Source organism: Acinonyx jubatus, chromosome C1 (assembly GCF_027475565.1).
Source record: "Acinonyx jubatus isolate Ajub_Pintada_27869175 chromosome C1, VMU_Ajub_asm_v1.0, whole genome shotgun sequence".
NCBI lineage: Eukaryota > Metazoa > Chordata > Mammalia > Carnivora > Felidae > Acinonyx > Acinonyx jubatus.
Window position 1 is genome coordinate 1,693,872 of NC_069381.1, and position 14,114 is coordinate 1,707,985.

Genomic DNA, 14,114 nt, shown 5'->3' on the forward strand with positions numbered 1-14,114 from the left:
GTCCGCAAACATCAGCGGTCCTCGTGGGCGCCTGTCAGCCCCCGTGCCTGCTCTCTTCCCGGAAATGTGTCTTTAATGAGCTCATGTCTTAAAACACCCCCGTGCTCCCCGTCTGGACCTGAGGTGCTAAGGCCGTGGTCTCTGCAGAGCCGTGCAGATTAATGGAGTGTCCCAGAACAGGAGTCTCCACTCTGGGGAACACTCCTGCACTGTGTGCCTGGTGGCCGTGCTGCCCCCAGAGGGCCCTGCACCACACCCCAAGCCCCCGCCCGCCGTGGCCTGCTCAGCCGGGGCCCCCACCTCTCGGGCAGCGTGGGGCACGCGTCTCATCCGGCCAGGGGAGGGGCGTGTGCGGATTCGCTCTCCCTCACCATCTGGGCCCGGCTTGGTGGTTCCGGAGCCCGCGTGCGGTCGGGAGAGGGGAGACCGTTAGGTGAGGGGTGCCGATGACCCCCAGAACATCCCTCCCCCTGCAAGTATCTTAGGCCAGGAGGGACGCCGGGGCTCAGCTTGGGGGTCTCTCAAGATGGTCTTCATGGGGACCATGAGTCCCACAAAAGCGTTCTCTGCACCGGCCCCAGCCGATCTGCTTCACGACAGCCAACGCGCAGTGGTATTTTCCGCAGAGACCCTGCCTGGGTGGAAAATGCAGACGTAAACCCAGACCCTTCCACGGTGTTTGCTGGAGGTCAGCTCTTGGAAGGGGCAAACAGTCCAGGGAGGGAAGAGAGGCCTGCCTGGGGGAGACCAGGGGAGCGAGGGCCAGGGGAGGCCGTGCTCCCCACCTCTCAGGGCCTCTGGGAAAAGTCCCCAGCTCAGGCCCGTGTCTGCTCTCGCTCCGGAGGCTTTATGGTTTCTAAACATTGCCCCCTGTGCCTACATTTCTCCCGGAGACGTGGGATGCCCAGGTGTGTGCCCTGCTCCCCAGCCCTCGAGCCCAGGCGCCCAGCGCTGAGGACCTTCCGCAGCATCTCCAGGACGCTGGGTGTGCTGGTGCCCGTGGTGGTACTGGGGGGTCTCCGGCGGAAGTGGGGTCTCCACTCTGCACACTGCACACTGGGGTCTCCCTTTCTGCACACTGGCAGCCCGACCGCCCAGCAGGAGGCACGTCGGGTGTGGATGCCGGGCACATGGAGCACCGGCTGAGAGTCCTGAGCTCCGTGCGGGGCTTTGAGGGTTCAGACGAGCAGCGGGCTGATCAGAGGGATGAAGGAATGGGGGAGGCCGAACCCCCGGAGTGGGAGCCTGTCCGTCCCCTGGTGACGGGTGTGTGCTCCTCAAGGTCGGGGTCACCTTCAGAGCAGACCAGGGCCTGGGAGCAGGGTGGGGTGGGTAGCGAAGGGGTTTGAAATCAGAGTCGTTCTGTGGGCACGTTGCTCTGGGGTGGCCCCTCGGGGGTCCAAGGAGAGCCTTTTCCCAGCCATGTGACAGGTAAGTGGCTTTGGCTGCAAGGTGGCCTTTTGCAGACCCTGCCTGTCCTGTCCTTCCCACCTGGCTTCCCCAGAGAGGAATTTAAGGCTGTTTTTCTGACACACTCAGAAGGATCTGGACTGTTGAATGAGCAGGTTGCTTTGAGAGGGCAGAGGTTCATGCGACAGGTGGGGCTTTGGACGACCTTGAGGCAACCTTGCTCTTGTCTGTGCTGATGCTCGTTTCTGTTTGCTCTTTCCCTAAAGAAACGGCCCCTATCGCTTCTGCTCGCTCGGTGCCAGGCCTGGTACCTGCTGTCACTGATCTGCCCGGCGCCTGTTGACTTTTCGATAGTGCTTATTCTCCGCGTACGTGAGGGAACGTTCTCCCTCCCCGGCGCGCCTCCCGTTTTCGCAGCGGGCTTTGTTCCGTGCTCGTGACCTGACAGCTGCCTTTCATGCCAGCACTTAGGACTGTGTGCACAGCCCAATGTCCTCAAACAGCTTTCTAGACGCACCCCGGCATTATCTCGGCCGACCTCGTTTTCCCGTGAGCTCGGGTGCCGCTCACCTGCCTCTGGGATCTGTCTTGGGGCTGGTGGCCTTCCGTCACACGGGGTCCCAGCCGTGTTTGTGTTGTGCCTTGCGACTGAGGACCGATGGCCGACTTGGGCGGGCAGCTTCCGTCTCCCCCAAGGAGACAGAGGAGGAGGCAGGCACCCTGAAAACTCGGGGAAAACCCACTTTTCCCTGAAATACGTAAGGTCCAGGTGGCTTCTTTCTAGCTCCACGGACCTCCGTTTGGGGCTTTGGGACCGGAAAATTGATGTAACTAAGCCGCCCTTGCTGGATTCCCCACTGTCACCTGCAAACAGATTATTGCCCTTTTGCGTGACCCTGTACCCTTCTCTGGCAGGCCGGCCGGCCCAGGTGCCCCATCTCAGTTAGGCCCCGTCCTTGCCTGGGCAAACAGGGCCCCAGCCCGGGTCCTTCTGTGGCTCTGGACAGGAGAGGGGGCTCCGGGGAGCTCTGAGCCATGAATGCTAAAAGGCACTCTGACCTCGAAGACGCCCTCCGCGGGCCTTCTGGTCACAGCCAGGATGGTCCCAGGCCCGTCCCAGCGACAACACCCCAGTGCGCACATCATCCTGCGGCGGCCCGAGTTTTAGACGCATAACTGTTGGCTCTCGCGCCGGTATTTAAGTGTTACGGATCAGCGTGCTTTGGTTTCGCTGCAATTTACACAGGACTCATTTCCTGAGGAGAACCAGTGATGACGGGTTAGCTAAGATGACAGAGGAGATCCAGGGAAGACGGGGCACGGTCTGCGCCCCAGGGCAGGCGGGAGGGAGAAGCCAGAGGGACCCCGGACACTGGCCAGGCGTCCGCTGGAGGACTGGTTTGAAATCAAGGTCAAATAGGATATTCGTACCGTCATTTTGGGGCACCATGGCAACAATGTTCTTTCTACTCTGAGAACAGCATTCTTCTTCCGGACCATTCCTTGGAAATCAGACCAAACGGTCCTGTTTTCTTTTCTCTTTTCCTGATGGACGCGGTGCCTGGCCACCGCGTGGTTTCTGGTGATGTGACCCTTCTGGCAAGAGCGCGTCTCCTGCCCATTGGGGCGCCATGGGTGACCTACGACCTTCAGGCTCCAGGTCACGGGGGCAGTAACGGGCATGCGTGTGGAGGTCCCTCCGACTGCCCCCTGGACCTCCCGTCCCACGCGCTCATCGGACAGTCAGTGACCCTGGACCCCCCTCCTCCTTGGTGGTTTGGGACACGGCAGGGAGTGACCCCCGCGTCAGGAGTGTCCCTGCACCCCAGCCCTGTGTCCAGATGGGAGTGTGGGGTGCGTGGCAACGGCCCCCAGGATCCGTCTCAGAGGGCGGTGGTCTGTCCCCCTGCCTGGGAAGGGGCCCAAACCCCCCGCCCCCTCCGCCCAGACGCAGCCTGCTGGCTAATGCAGCCACCACTCACTCTGCCCAGAATAAATCACCCCGTGATTGCATTTGATTGCCCTGGGGTCTGAAAAAACAATGATTTTGATCATTTGTTGAGTAAATCATGACATTTATCATCGTGGGGCTTATTTTGCTAATTAAGAGCTGGCTGCGAGTGACAGCCGGAGGCAGTGGGCTCCTGGGGGTGCCACCTGCCCCCGGGCAGGGCCTGTGGCCGGTGGGGGGGGGGGCACCGTGCCGGCCCCTGGGGGGGGGGCAGGGACCGTCTTCACCCCGACACTGCCCGCGTTTGGCTCGTCGCCTCCTTGAGAGCCCGTCGTCTCCCCTGGAAAGCCAGCTGAGGGCAGCGTCCCCAGTGCCCGGAGCGTTGCCTGGCCCGTTACGGGCGCTTTAACATCAGCTGTTGAATAAGTGTGCCTGCCTCCCTGTAAGAGGCTGGGGGGAACTGTTAACGTGATTTGATGGGGCTTCATTTATCTGAAGAATTCACTCCAATGGGTTACCTCACCCCTTGGCTTTACTTTCTGAACATTCACGTACGTGCTCATTTGTTCAGTCAACAAACAGGCCATGTCTGGGCCGGGGCCACATGGGAAGCTCTGGGGTCACAGGGGAAAACGGCCCCGAGGCCGCAGGCTGCTCTGATGCTCCAACGCCTCGATCACAAAGCACCCAGGCCCACTCCCCCACGGATCCCCGGGGGCCTGCTGGCAGGCTCTGCCGAGAGCCAGGACACCCCTGCCCCCTGTAGACCCTGGGGTGCCAGGCCATACCCAGAGATGCCAGGCTGGGGGCGGGGCGGGGGGGTGGGTTGTGCAGGCAAAAGCTACCATGCGGCCCTGCGCTCTCAGATGCTGAGAGATTGCCATGCATTTAAGATCACATTATGATCCGGAACACACAGCCCTGGAGAAGGGCCCGGGGTGCAACGGAAGCGGACTCCCTGGGTGTCCGTGCTTGTCCACCTACGTGTATTTTTAGAAAAGCAATGATTTCTTCTCCAAGGTAGCTGCCGAGCATCCTTAAAATGACAGGAAATTCGGAGGTCTCAATTTGGACTGAAGTGGAGGCTGGCGATGAGGCCCAGTGGGCGTCCCGCTGGCTCCCCGGGCACTGGGCTGCCTCCCGCCTCCGGATGGAAGTCTCCGGGGGGCTTTCGGAGGTGCGGTGACACACCCGTGGAAGCACAGCGCCGACGACTAGCTTCTCCAGGGACCCGGGAGGCTTTCCCGGCCCCCAACCCGAGGCCTCCTTCTCCTCCTCGGATCCAGGGTCTTCAGAGGGAACCTCTTTTCCTTCTTCCCCACCACTCATCCTTCACCTCAAACACCTGTGCCTCTCTCCTCCACATCCAGAAGTGAACCCAGACTCGCCCCGGTGTGGTCATGTGAATGTATACATGCACGCACGCGAGCGCACACACGGACACGTGTGCACACGCACACGCACGCACACTTTTGGTTTTTGCTGAAAACCCTAGACTGGGCGCCCCGCCTCCAAGGGCAGGAGGTGTCCCGTCCACCCTGTCTAGGTTTGGCAGCTCTGGGCAGCTGGCTCCACGAGTGCGCGTTGGGGCAACTGAGGGGACGCTTCTCACGTGATCTCTGGCCCAGTTTCTGAGTTAGCAGGCTCCAGATTAATTCCCGGGCTCTGGGCGTCAGAGGAAGCCCTAACCGCCAACCCTCCCTTCTAGAACTGTGTTTCTCTCAACGAGCGCACCCCTCGATTCAGAGCTTCAGGGTCCCACGTGCACGTACTGAGTGGGTGGTCTCTTATCACAAGGGACTTGGCTGGGGGCCAGGGGGCAAGGAGATGGAGTTTCGAGGCTCCCCTTCTCCACGGTCACTGCCACAACAGTTTGCCGCTGCTGCGGGACCTGGACCAGGCCCCCCCACCCTGCCCCCACCGGGGGCCGGGTCAGGAGCTGGGGCCAGCTCTGCCGTAGGTCTGAGCCCAGGCAGGAGGGTGCCCTCTCATAACCAAGGACCCACCTCCCTCTGGAGACAGAGCTCCCCAGGCTCTCGGGAACCTGCTTCCGTTCTTTCTAGTCCTTACCACACAGTTGACCAAACAAGAACGAGGGTCGACCCAGAGCCGGGCCCGTGTAGTCGCCACATTACCGTCAAGCCCCTCGAGGCGTCTGATGTCTCCGGAAGAGTAAGCCGCCTTCCCCAGCACCCTGCCCCCTGTATTGACCCCTCGGGCCGTGGGTTCCTATCCTGCCCCAAAGGGGACGGGGCAGCCGGCACCCCCCACAGCCAGGCTCGGTCATCCCCCAGGATTCGGGGAGGAAGGGTTTGTCCTTCAGCGGAAGCACCAACAGTGGCCGGAGGCTGGTTCGGACCCGTGGGTGTTTCATTTTGCCGGCAGCCTCTGCAGAAGCAGAGCTCTTGCACCCGGGGTCACCTGGTCAGCAGGCAGGGTGCCCCTCTGCCCAGGAGCCGCCAATAGCCGCGGGACCCCAGGCCCTTCAGGCCCAGCCAGCCGGGGAGGCCCCTCGGCCCCAGGATGACAGGAGAAGAAAGCTGGACTTGCGAGTTCCCGCGGGCGCTCCAGGTGATTTGAGAAGTGAGAGCCCCCAGCCCAGGGACACCAGGCTCTGCTCCAAGGACACCAGGCCCACACACACACCGTGCACACGCGCCCCCCCGGGCAGGGCTCACACATGAGCCTCCTCCAAGCGTCTCCCACCCTGGAGCAGACACAGGCTGGGGTGGCTCTCAGACCGTGTGACTTGTAATGCCGACAGTGGCACAAGAGCAGTGGCCGTGTGGGCGCCGGGAGAGGGTGGCCCCCCTGAGTCGCGGAGGCTCCCTGTGCAGCTTCCCGCTGGTCTGACAGCCTCGCGGGTTAAGTATTCGAACATGGCATTCTCAGCCCCAGAGCGTGGCCGTCCTCTCTCTCTGCGCACTGGGGACCGGCAGGCAGCATCCTACCCCCGGGACCCGGGAGTCTCAGATCCTCTCTGCTTCTCCCTCCCCTGCCTGGCACGGACTCCCCCTGGCGCTTTCCCCCCTCCGTCTAGGGCGGTCTGGAGTTTTATTTTAGGCTGAGAAACGTTGCATGGGCTCCCCCCCGCCCCCCCCCGCCCCCCCCCCCCCCCCCCCCCGCTGCCCCGCCGCCCAATGATTTTCTGAATCCGTTTAGGAGGCTGACCGTACGTTCTGGAAGTCTTAGATGGGTGACTCAGTGCACATTCACACCCTTGGAAACAACACCTGGACGGTGGTGTATTGGGGCCGACCAATGGGACTCTGGACTTGAGGGGCTGCATCCTGTGGGAATGGGGCCCGGGCTGGGCTCGCTGTGCACGCGGGGGGGTGTAGGGATGCACAGAGACCCATGCTCGGTCTCCTCGGTCTCCTGGAGCCACTCAGCACAACCCCTCCGCCATCACCCCCGAGCACCGTGACACTGGGTCCAGACGTTTCGGCCCAAGAATGCCATGAGATCCTGCACTATCTTTGGCCGGGCTCCGAGGCGCGGGTATATAAGGAATTTCAGAAAAAAGGGTAGAGAATGACTAACTAAGAATACCTCCCTGATACTGTTCTCCTTTATTTCCTTAAGGGGTAATAACTCAGCCGCAATCCAGCAGAGGGTACTTTCTTTAAATAGAGCATTCTGATTCACAAGCGAAAAAGGAAATAAATATTTTCTTTTCATATTCGAGTAGACGTCCCCAAATACCAACTTCTTAAATGGTATTTTACCCTCTGCGTCTCTCTCACACCAGTGACAACCAAGCAAACCCACCCCTACTCTGCAAAGGGCTGCTTGTGAACGTGGAAAATCCTGACGGGGGTCGTGGACAGGAAGCGGGGCGGAGGGGAGGCTGGGCAGCTCGGGTCTCCTCCCGTGGGGCTCTGGCTGGGCCCTGCTCGCCGCCTCCCGAGGCTCTGTCCCCTCTTCTCTCCCCCCCTTTCTCTCGCCTTTTCCTGCAGGAAGAGAGCAGACCGCTCACAGGGGGGGATGTGACAGGGCACCTGGCGAGGCCGGGCAGACCCGTGGCCAGTGGTGCAGACCAGGGGAGAGGCCCGAGTCGGCCGGGCACCTACTGTGCACCACATGAATTCCACACACCTTCTTCCTAGTCCCGGCCCTTACTCCACCGCGCGGAGACGACCCCACGTCCCAGCCCCGTGGGCTGCGGCGGGGCCTGGCAGGGCATCATGACGTGGAATTCTCCAGGCCCCAGAGAGAGCCTTGGGGTCAGGATTCGGCCTCGGCCCCGAGCGCCCGGGGCCCGGGTGCGGCTGAGACGCGTCCGGGCAGGAACCCGTCCCAGCCGGGCAGCCTTCGAGGCACAGTCTGGATCGCCCTTTGCACGCAAGGTTTTGTTCTGGCCGGAAAGAGAGAGGCCAGGGAGGGGCAGACCCCTCCCGCCCCCCCAGCCGCTCACCTCAGGCTTGGGTCCCAAACTGGTGTGCCGAGCATCCCTGTGGCACTTTCAAAATGCAGATTTGGGGCCAAAATACTGGATCCGAGTTCCTGTGGGGGTCCCCAGGAACGCGCACCCTAATCAGCCATGAGGGTCTGCACACTCGACGGATGAGGGCTGACCTTAAATTTCCTGCCCCCGCCTCCCGGTGCCTCCCTCTCCTCACCCCTGCGGCCCCAGAGAGACATTCTCCTGCAGGAGTGGGACCAGGTAGCCACAGAACCTTTCTTCACCGTAGACCTTATCAGGGCCTTGTAGAGGGACTGGGGGTGGGGCTGTCCCCACGGGCAAGGAGCTGCGGGGGCCCTACCGTCACCCAGCCTGAGCTCTCGCCCCCACACGGTGGCCCCTGAGGGCTGACCAGTGGTGAAACCCCTCCTGGGGCTGTGGCCACAGCTTCGTGCCCAGAAACCGCTGCGGTGGCCAGCGGCCAGTCTCACAGTGGAGAGAGGGGGTCACGCAGGGTCACACAGTAGGTTGGCACAGGGGCGAGTGGCCAGACTCGCGGGACCCGGTTCCCCTGTGCCCGCAGCGGTTAGGGCGGCCCCTCGGGGCTGACCCTGTCCCCCCCCCCCCCAGGCAGGAAGCAGTGTGAGGGCACACGTGCCAGGATGACGCATCTGTAGCATCGTCATCTATGCAGAGAAAGTTCTACTCCAGACACTTCCCAGCAGCAGGCCTCCCAGGGAGAGGAGTGGGGGGGAGGGTCCCTGGGAAACCCCAGCACGGCCTCGGCCCCTTCGTGGGCCTCCTTCCCGCTGGGTCAGACGAGAGCCCCCGGCGTTCAGGCCATAAAAGGTCTCCCTGGGTCATGGGACAAGGGCGTGAACCGCCCAGCCAGGCCTGGCCTGCTTATCAGAGCTTCTCTCCAGTTGAGAATTTCTGTGACCGGTCACCCCTGGGTTAGGAATGTGTTCTCGGCATGTCACGGGCCACCTCGGCCCCAGCCAAAACGGAGGGCAGCGGGGCCATGAGCACACTGCTCAGCTCCGGGCAGGTGAAGGGCGTCGGCGCCCCCTGGGTCCCGCCGGGTTTGCCCTGATCGAGGGGCCAGTCAGCCCAGGGCAGCCTCTCTGTGGGCAAGCGGTCCGTCTGGGCGCGCAGGGCAGAGGCCGCGGGACGGCCTCCAGGCAGCGCCCACCTCGCCTTTCACACCATTTAGAACACTGGGAATGAAAGAGCCTGAAAGGGACTTTTAAAATCAGCCCTCAGGACACACGCTCGTGCATCTGGTGGGGTCGCCTCCTCCAGGAAGGAAGATGCTGAGACCGGAACGGCCACCTGTCCCCCCTCAGGGGCCAGGGGCCCGGCTCCCCTCAGCGCTGGCCCGGACCCAGACACCCGTCACCCTGGAGGACACCCCAGTGGCAGCTCCCGGCCCTTCGAGGGTCCCGCGTGCGCGTCCTGCTGCCTCGGGAACCACCTGCGTCTGGCTGCAGGACAGCTCTTCACCTGTCTGGGCTAACGCCCAGTTTAATTGCCCATCCCATTGTGTCCTCTCCGCTCGGCCCTGCTCCAGAAGCCCGCATCACTCCTGCCCGTTTAGACCTTTCTAAAGTCCCTCGGGTTTATCAGCACAGTCATTTCACGAGGAGCTAAGATTTCTGCCATTTAGGCCCGAGGCATTGTCTGTCCCTGCGGCAGCCGAGATAAACCCTCACCCAGAACAAAGTCGCCATGACCTTTTACAAGTAGGAGCGGCCTTGTTTCCCTCTAGACTAATTTATCAGCCTGCTTTCAGCCAGGCACTCAGCGGAGGCCCCGGAGGCGGCTGCCAGGAGGGGACAGGGATTAGGATGCCTGGCGGGTCCTCCCCTCCCACGGGCACCTTCGGGTCGGGGCGAAAGCAGGAAATGGCCGCGGGAAGAGCAGGGAGGGACCGGCCGGGAAGACGCAGTCAGGTGTTTGCCGAAGAGGGCAGGGCCTGTGGGTGGCCGAGCCCCCTCCCCTGGCCTCCTTCTGCGTCAGAGTAAAACCTCACGTGCCGAGGGGGATCATGGCTGGAAATAACAATAAGGATATGAAATGGCCTGCAGGCCCCGGAGCCCCAGGAGACGCCATCGTGGGTGACAGCCACGGGTCTGCCCACAGAGCCACCAGCTCCATCCTCCCTCCTGCCCTGTCCAGAGAGCGGAGTCCCAGGCAGGGACCAGGGAGCAGAGGCCTCTCCCGGGCCAGACCTTGGAGCTTCCCAAGGTCCACGTTTCTAGAAGGTTCCGACGGCTCTGGTGGCTGGAGCTTGGTTCGCACGGGAGCGTCCCATGGAGTGAACTTCCACCAAGCCTCGTGTGCGTGAAGAGTCACCAGGTGACAAGGACGTGAGTGTGCCCAGCCCAGGGGGAGCCAGCTGAGCCCCCGAGCGCCCCACGCGGGTCCCACCCACCCGAGGGCTTGCCAACCGAGAAGGAGCCAGAGGGCGCACGGCAGCGGGTCCTGACCCCTGCCCAGGCCGTCACCGCCCTGCGCGGTCCCAGGGGGCCCCTGCTGACCCTGTCTCAAATCTGAGCTTTCCAAGGCGACGCTGGCCCGCGGAGGGCTCAGGGCTGCAGCCCCACCTTCTGTCTGTGTCTCTCTGCGTCCCCGGGAAATGCGGACGTCGCGGCCTCCCGGGGTCACCTGAAGAATGAGACCTCGCGTCTCCCGGACGCACAGTCGGCTGTGATGCCAGACTGCCCGCCAAGGTAACCATGGCGCTGACTCTCCGAGGAGGCTGAGGGCTCACCTCCGACCTTCCGGCAGGGAGAGCCCGTGGTGCGGCTGCCCAGGGGCCCCTCTGTTGCCCGGCCGCACAGCCAGACGGCCCCGGGGAGGGCTGGTCTCGGGGAAGGCGAGCCTCGGCCAGCTCCTCTTGGCACCTGAGGTCTGGCCGGCCTGTGGGACGCCGCCGTGGCCGTGGCCCTTTGCCAGTGGCTTCCTTTAGATTCCAGTACATTAAGAGACCTCAAAGCCATTGGTGGGACCAGCAGAATGAGGTGGGGGCTCCTGAAAATGCAGTGGGAGTTGGGGTGCCTGGCCAGCCCGGTCAGGGGCTCTGGGAGAAAACACCTAGAGGACATGCCGCTGAGCCTCCGTGTTCGGTGCTGTCACTGAACGTGCCGGAAGATGCCAGCGTCAGTCAGGTGGCCCTTGGGGCACGGTCCCTGACAAGGTCTGGACTCCACCGCTAAGGACGGGGCATCCCTACCGATGCCGGGGACGCGGGCTGGCCGGCCGTTCGGGGCAGCGGGCTCAAGGCGCCCGAGGGGGTGGTCTGTGTCCTTCTGCCCCTGGCAGGTGCCTGCTCTCTGACGCCAAGTGAGCATGCGTCCCTCCAGCAGACCTCCAGCCTCACAAGGAGCCGAGGCCCACAAGCAGGGCCTGTCTGGAGATGTGAGGCTCTCGCGGAAACCAGAGCAAAACCAGAATTCCCCGATGCTTTAGGGTCTGTCTGTCTTGGATTGACTCCCTCGTTTAATCCTACTTGGAATTTGAAATACATTAAAGGCAAGGAACGCGAGCCAGGAGGCACGTCAGGCCCAGGGTGGCCTTCGCGGCGCCCCGCACCTGGCTGCGTGTTCGGTTCCTCCGCTTCCAGCGCCCGGGGCGGGTCCCTGTCCGGGGACCTCCCCTGCCTGCGGACGGCCCCCTTCCTCTGGGGCCTTCAGGCGCAGCCCCGGCTTGACTGGCTTCCTTGTTTGAGCGGTGCCTTTGTAACGTGGACCCCACACAGCCCCGCGGCTGAGGGCAGGAGGGCTTTCCAGCTGCCCCGGCTTCAGGGAGCACGGTCACACTGCTCCAGGGTGCCCCCCACAGTCCTCACAGCCCACGTGCGGTGGGGAGCCCCTCTCTGGGGGTGGCTGTCTGCACGGGCCCCTTTCTGAGGGTCCAGACAGCACAGCTCCGTGGTCCTCACCTGGAGGTGCTCCCTGGGAGGTGTTGTTCTGCCCCCCCATTACCTCCAGGTGGATTTTCGTCCTCTCTCTTGCATAACGGGAAACCGAGTCTCAGGAAGGGTAGCGGATGCTGCTAAAAGAGGAGGTAACCTGGGGCGTTGCGTCCAGCTCAGACCTGAGGCTGGTTCACTTCCTTTCACCCGTTTCCAGGAAACGGGGTGCGCCTCGTGCTGGGAGACGCAGGAGCACTGAGAAGGCTGCCCGGCCGGTCCCTGGCACGGCGGGGGTCAAGGCTGTGAGCGCAAAGGCCCACGTCATCAGCCTTCCTCGTGTTAATCGCGGGGACCGTGTCACGCGCTCTAACGCACGAGCAGGTGAGGGACCAAATGGCCATTCCAAGACTTTCGCGTGCGTCTCACGTAAGCTTCAGATAGTTTGTGGGGTTTTCTGAGATGGCGCGGTGCACAGAGGAAGGCGGCTCGGACTCACGGTGCTTCTGAGACTCCAGCAGGCCGTCCTTACCTCTGACCTCGGCTTCCCCGCTTGTTAAGCAAGGATTGACACCCGCCGTCCTGAAGGCGCCTCCCATCCCCCTCCTGTCACCTGAATACCCTGGTCTTCACGAGGGGGGAAGGAAGGGTCTGATGGAACCTGGCAGCGCACCCCCAAGCGAGGGCCACGGTCTCTCTCCACAAGGGCATTGTGTCCCCCGTGAGCTAACCGGCCCCTGTTGGCTTCTTCCTGGAGGGTGTGGAAGAGCCGCCCCCCGGACCTGAGCCCCTGGCTCATTCCTGTGTTTCCTTCGGGCCCTTGTGCAGAAGGGCGCACACCGCGGTCATCAGAAGTGACCCTCGACGGCTCCGTGCACCCCCCCCACGCTGGCCTGAGTACGTGATCAGGAGCCTCCCCAAAACTGACTTTGCTGCCCAGACGGTCTTGGTGAGCCCACCTTCCAAGGCACTTTCTGAACAGAGCAGTGGAGGGAAAGATTCGCCGAGTGGATTCCAGGTCCCGGCGCACCTGACAGTGAGGAGGGGCGGCCGCCCCGGCAAAGCCCCCGAGGCCGGAGGTCCCGGGGTCTGCGCGTCCACAGGGCGCCGTCTCCGAATCCGGTGGTTTGCTAGAAATCTCTCGTGTGTAGACACATCACCCCAGGATCTCTGGCTTCGTCTTTACACGGCATTGCAAGTGCACAGTGTGCCCCTCTCTGCGGGGACGCCTGTCACGTTGGGCCCTGCACACCCCAACAGGACCTCACCTTAACTGATTACGTCCGCATTGACCCTATTTCCACGTAAGGCCCCAAACTGCGGGGCCTGGGGTTAGGGCTTTCACACGTGAACCTTGGTGGGGGGGGGGGGGGCAGAATACAACCCAGGCAGACTCCTAAGAGATCAAACACACCTGGGCCCGGTCATTCCCAGGTACCATAGGTGACGGGAGATGCTGCTACGACACCTGGTCCTGGTGTCCCTGAAGGAACGCTCGTGCCCGAGACCCCCGGCCAGGAGCCGTGCCTGACCCGGGAGGGGTTTGGTGAATCACAGCCCGGGTCATGACAGTAAGATACTTTTCAGGGTTAGCCTTTTTAGCCAGTTGTTCTTTGAGCCAACATTGTCCGCTGGGGGATCATGAACGTGGGACCCGGCTTGCCCCCGCAGACGCACGGCCTTCCCGCGGGCCCCGGTCTGTGTGCACGCGAGCCCTGGCCAGCCTGCAGGGCCTCCCTGCGGGGCTCTGGAACTCTCTTCCTCGAGCAGGAGAAACGGATTAAGGGGAGAAAAGATGTAGTATTCGCACCTGAGAGGGGAGTGGTCGCCGGGACCGGAGCGGTGACGCTCGGGTCAGAGGGGGAGACCAGCCGCGGGGAGACTGAACCCCGGCACCGGCGAGGCTGAGGGGTCAGAGTCCCGGCTGTTTGTGTCGCGTTTCAGGGTGTCGGCGCGGGCCTTGCGGACGCGTGTCTTTGCTCTGCCCGCCCCCAGGTCTGCTGACCCTGCGCGGGGTTGTGCCCCCGGGGGCCCTCGGGAGTCCAGCTCAGAAAGCCACGGTGAAAAGTGGGCGGGCGGCAGGAAGGCAGTGCAGGGGGACAGAGGGGCCCAGCAGTTGGCTAATTGGAGAGCGGGCCCGGCGCGGGGGGAAGGCCGCGAACCCGGACAATGTCCCCCGGGGCCGGGGGCTGGGAAGGCCCGGCGGGATTGTTATCGAATTAGTTGAAGTCAGAGCCCCCCTGAATGAGGTAAAGAAGGGAAGGGGAAATGAAGGCCCGGGTATAATACGGCCTAAATGAGGGGCCCCATTCACTGCCCATGAAAAGGCTTCGGCTTCTTTTCTTGGGGAAAGGGGGGGCAAGCCCACTTTTGTTCGGCGGGGGGCGGGGCCTGCTCCTGGGGATGTACTTACCTACAGCCAGTGACAGGCGGAG

At 63.0% G+C, this 14,114-nt stretch overlaps 1 protein-coding gene across 11 annotated transcripts in view; it reads left to right on the plus strand.

Moving 5' to 3' along the window:
* PRDM16 (PR/SET domain 16) overlaps positions 1 to 14,114 on the plus strand; it is a 313,927-nt gene that overhangs the window by 101,603 nt on the left and 198,210 nt on the right. The window contains exon 1 of one of the 11 annotated variants that reach the window (XM_053205848.1): positions 8,929 to 10,498. The exons of the other annotated variants lie outside the window; for them this stretch is intronic. The gene's annotated coding sequence lies outside the window, so the exon portion shown is untranslated. Of the gene's footprint in view, positions 1 to 8,928; positions 10,499 to 14,114 lie in introns of those variants that run through there. 11 annotated transcript variants of the gene reach the window in all.